Source organism: Saccostrea cucullata, unplaced genomic scaffold (genome assembly GCF_032062105.1).
Source record: "Saccostrea cucullata isolate Sc308-1 unplaced genomic scaffold, CSIRO_AGI_Scuc_v1 ctg2894, whole genome shotgun sequence".
Taxonomy (NCBI): Eukaryota; Metazoa; Mollusca; class Bivalvia; order Ostreida; family Ostreidae; genus Saccostrea; species Saccostrea cuccullata.
The window spans coordinates 53,352-58,882 of NW_026934455.1; the positions used below are offsets into that span (position 1 = coordinate 53,352).

Sequence of the window (5,531 nt, forward strand, 5' to 3'; positions counted from 1 at the left end):
AAATACACTATAAAATGTATTTTATAGTGTAGGATGAGACCAATTATGACGAGCTCATTTGTTTGAAATGTTGATTTTGCAGTTGCATGTATTAATTACTTGGTTTTTAATACATACATAGGTGTTAAAGCTATGTTGGGTTTCAGGTTGGTGTATGACAGTATGTTGTTTGTTTTTAGACTTTCATTAAATAATTATTTTTTTTAAAGGCTGAAATTAATGATTTTTAGTGTATTATATTGCTGTATAGAAAAATAAATCTATATCATTATATTTTTGATTCTTTTTAACTACATATCTACATTATTTTGGCATTAAAAACAAAACAAAATTAATACAGTTAAAAAATACACCATCCTGAAACCAGACTAATGTTGTAACATGAATCTAGTCCAGCAACTCATACATTGTATGATTTACTGGTTTTGAAAACAATGTTTAAGTACAAGACTAGTGCTAATTTTTACATATTTAAAAAAATTTATATACACTACCCCATGATGCTTTCACATAAGTTTCAGCTTTCCTGACCCAGCCACAGGTGCTTGAGGAGAGGACCACCCCCTTCCCCTAATATAGACCCTCGGGCCTATTAGAATTTTTTCACATAAATTTTATATATATGGATGACACATTTGTGATATAATCTATCCTATCTATTCAGAAAATTTGATTAAACCAACATTTTATAACAAAATTTCTAACCACTCTCTATAGTTGATTTTTATATATAGAATGTAGGGGAAGATTTTATAGAACATTTGTTTTAGGTAATTGTTATTTGTTAACGTTGGTATAGATCTTATCACAAATATGTCCATGGAAGATTATTTATAAGAAAAAAGTTGAAAAAGCCCAGGGGTCTATATCAAAAGGGGGGGGGGTCCTGTCGTTAAGCACCTGTGGACCCAGTGGTTCCTGAGAAATTTTAAAGTTTTTTCCTATATATTTCCATGTAAAACTTGGATTCTAAATCATTGCCCCATTCTACCCCTGGGGTCATAAATTGAACAGTTTATTTAGAATCTACACTATCCCAGATGCTTTCACACAAGTTTTTCTGCCTGTGGTTCTTAAGAAAAAGATTTTTTCCTTTTATATTACATTCTATGTATAACTTGGCTTCCTTATTGTGACCCTGCCCTACCTCTAGGGTCTACTATTAATAATATAGAATTTGCACTACCTTAGGATGCTTCCACATAGGTTTTAGGTCAACTTGAGAAGAAGATTTTTAAAGTTTTTTTCCCTATATATTTCTATGTAAAACTTTGATTCCTTAGTATGGCCCGGCCCAACTGGGGGGGGGGGGGGTCATGATTTGAACAATTTAGAATCTACACTAATCCCAAGAGCTTCAACAGTGTTTACTTTCTGGCCCAGTTGTTCGTGAATTTTTTTTAAATAGCCCACCCTATTTTTGTCTCTTCTTCAACATCTCCCTTTGTAGGGAACTTGGCCCTTCATTTTAACAATTCAAAGTCCCCTTCAACCAGGGATGCTTTGTACCAGTTTGTTTAAATTGACCCAGAGGTACTTGAGATGAAGTCGAAATTGTGAAAATTTTAGTTGGACATACAACAGACAAAATGTCATTAGAAAAGCTCACTTGAGCCTAAAAACTTAGTGTTCAAAAAATACAAAAATATGCATTGGCTAAGTTTAAGTTAGATTTATTGTCATACATTTAGGCCTAGTACATGTACATGTAGTATATTTTAGTTTAAACATGTATGCAACACATAGAAATTTGAAATGTTCATCACACATTTCTTTACTCAGAATTTACAGTCCAAGGAGTGGGAAAATGTTTGGAAAGAATATTCATTAATTAAATTCTTGGAGGACTTAATTCCTTTTTTTACAAATACCATGGAGAGAAATGGCTCAGAAAAAACATAAAAGTTTCTGATATTATTTCTTATTCATTTGCAGTATTGTTGAAAAACCACACAACATGTCCATGTTTGTTTCAGTGCCGTTTTCAGCGTGGCTATATTTTATGCAGCAACGCAATTTTAAGCTTTACAGCTTACTGAACAACTATTTGTTGTCTTATTCATCCTTAGATCTCAATTAAAACACCCTTATGTAGCAGGTCAAGGTCTTTTGGGAAAACAACTTCAGAATCTTGTAGAATCAATCAAGAGAGGTACTGTAACTCTGAAAATATGAAAAAGACAAAATCAATGAAGAAAAGAATTTAACAGCCCCATGAAATAAACCTGTAAAACCTGGGATAAAAATTGATCATTATTTAGTACATTTTAACTACAAAAGCAGCAAAAAAAGATCAACAATCCCCATGAAACAAGGACACCGCAAGGCGGAGCATCCCCTTGCAAAGAACGTATTTAAGATTATCACTATAAATCAAGGTAATACATGTACAATTGTACATGTATTTCGATATTTATCCTGATGCAAGTTTTGATGTAAATAACACATGTTTACAGTCATGTGAAGCAAAATGATACATTTTAAACAAATTATTGTGATAAAAATGAGTAAAAATTGCCACTTACTTAATAGATTTATGGTGGTCAGGATAAATTCACCCATAAAAATTTATGCATTCTTCATTTCCTCTGCTTGCAATCTGTGTCTGTTGTTGAGAAGATGATTTCTGACATACCTGGAGATTACATGAACAATGTTCATCTTTACATGATGTAAAAATTTAACATCCTTATTATCAGGGTTGGGTCAATTACTTTGAAATGTAATTAAATACTTTCAAATACATTTATAATTTTATCAATTACTTACAATTACAATTACACTGATTTTTTCAAATGTAATTAATTACTTTCAATTACTTTGACAAATGTAATTAAATACATTTCAATTACTTCAGTTTTATTTAAAAAATCTTGAAAAACATACAGTTTTGACTTCATTTTAATCATCATTAAATTTTCAAACACAGAATCACTTAAACAACATCTTTCAGATTCTAAGATTTTTAAATTCATCTAGTAGACCGGTAGCTAGTACTACCCTTGACTCATTTTTGGTTCTAAATAAGATATTCTTTAATGTAAACTATTATTCGGTATGATTGTTCATGTGTGTGAGAGGGGTGGTTCACACATGAACAAAATTAACTTAGTCCTAATTTACCTATTGCCCTGGGCAGCATGACATGCTGTATAAACAAATGGGTACCCAAACAACTTAAACAATATGATAATTTAATTATTGCATAAACACAAGCTCATTCCAAACATGTGTAGCTCAAACATGTATGCAAACTATGCATCATAAAAAGAAACCTTACTAAACTTTTAGCTTGAAAAAAAGTAATTGAAATGTAATTGAAAAGTAATTGAAAATAAATGCTATTTTTTTAATGTATTTAAATACATTCAATTACTTGTAATTGAAAGCAGGCTCAATTACAAATTACTTCCCAATTACCGTATAAGTAGGAATTTTAGCGAGGATTTAATTTTGGCATTATTAGCGAGGGTGCTGACATCGCTAAAATTAATTGTGTATTATTTGTAATAGCTTCTTTAGTTAGCATTTTAAAAGTGTTAAAATTACTTCTCGCTAAAAATAAAATACCAGATTTTAGGTAGAAATCGCTAAAATTGCGTCTCGCTAAAATTTCCACTTATACGGTACTTTGAAAAATGTAATTAATTACACTCAATTACAATTACTTTCTTCAATTACCCCATCCCTGCTTATTATACATTCTTGGATATACAAAAAAGTAAATAATACATCTCAATACTATGATCAAGTCTTTAAAATGTTGAGAAACTCTCAGGCCCCTTTTGTGGGAGGGAATTTCAGTTTTTGGGACAAATCTCAGTTGAGCAAATAAAAAAGGAAAAAAAAAACATATGAGTTTTAAATAATATTTATTTAAGGGAAACATTCAAGCGAAGGTAGTTTCTAATGTTCGAATAACACATACCAGTATTATATTGATGGGGGGAGGGGGGGGTCCACAACATATACAGTGTACCCATTTACTGTTGAAAATGTACACTAAAAGTCCCCCCCCCCCAACCGGCCCCTCCTACACAAAATACTAGTAGTATTTTTCTACAGATTTACAATTTCCTTCCCTTTTTATTTGCTTGTCTTCAAGTTTTTTTTCCCAGATAACTTGTCCTACATTTACACCCCCCCCTTTTAAAACGAAACGTGCCTGTATACTCTCTAATTTTTCCTCCTTGCTCTCCGGTTCCTAAGGGCCTGAGTCTACAATGTTTATGAAGATAAAAGGAGCAACTTTTCAACAAAAGAACATTTTTATTTAGAATTAATAATGTTGTACCGACAACGACAAGATGTAAACATCATGATGCATGGTCTCATGTTATACGTGTTATCTTTTTAATTTCTCTTTATAGCTGCAAAAATACATCATAGATATCCACCTTATGTAAATTATTATTGACGTGCAGGCTATAAATAGTAAAATATACAATATATTAGCAATATTTACCCCAAAGTCTTCGATGTAAACACTGCAGCTAATACGACCGGAAGTCTTTCTATGCCTCCCGGTGAGGGCGCTGCGTAAACATGAAGATAATTTGGCGCGAAAATGAGTTAGCGGTCCCTCTCTTATACGTCTCTGTTCTAAGCAAAATTATCCGATTTATATATTCTTGTGTGAATTGTTTACGAGGAAATTCCGACTGTCACAGTAACAAACAATGATGAACACTCTTTACCATTGTTTACTCTGTTTCGGAGTACCCAGTGGTAATTGTATCGAGTGATTAAAGAGCTAACGGTGACATTTTAATGCATGATTGGCTTGGACCATGGGGATGAATTCGAAGGTTAGAATTTTTTTTTACCTAAAATTTACATTACAATGGCAGCTTAGAGCACCCCATTTATCAGCTGTCGATATTTTTAGAAATACACAGACACGGCCATATATTAACTGTTTTAAAGTTCAGACGCTCTCAGTTAGCCTTTTAAAATTCCCACTGCTTTAAATTTTATTTAAATATGTGTGAGCATACATGTAATTTCAACAAGACTTGCTTTCAAAACAAAATGTTCTTCAACTAATAATATGTTGACGGGTGTGATGTTAATTGTTAGGGTACGGTAAGGGCTGATACTTATTATTCATTTTTAATTTACATCGGACTTGTCAAACCGCACTAGACATATGGTGCATCGATGCCGTGTTCACATGGAGAGTTCAATTCAAATTAGTTTAATTCGAATTAATTTACTGCGCATTTACTAGTAATTACTTTGCATAAATTACTCCACAAATTAGTTTAATTCGAATTAATTTACTGCGCATTAAATTACTTTGCATTTGTCCTTTTTGTGAACACTAACAGCTTTAAGTACTTGTGCTATTTCTGAGTGAAAAACTAAGGAAAATAGTGATAATCACTAAAATGTGTATACAGACACTGTGACATTGTCAAATATATCTGTTTATGCCTAAGGTGACATGATTTGTGAATGATGTCATAATAACTAAACTGCATGAAGCCTGACTGTCGAAGTAAAATTTTTATTCGCATTTGGTTACTTTG

General features: G+C 32.1%; 1 long non-coding RNA gene across 1 annotated transcript; it reads right to left on the reverse strand.

Annotated features, from left to right (window-relative positions):
- Positions 1–1,696: 1,696 nt before the first annotated feature.
- Positions 1,697–4,507, reverse strand: LOC134240785 (uncharacterized). The gene is made up of 3 exons (XR_009986519.1): positions 4,466–4,507; positions 2,526–2,635; positions 1,697–2,163 (listed from the first exon to the last, which is right to left on the reverse strand). It is a non-coding gene; the product is annotated as an uncharacterized LOC134240785 (long non-coding RNA).
- Between the last annotated feature and the right edge of the window lie 1,024 nt (positions 4,508–5,531).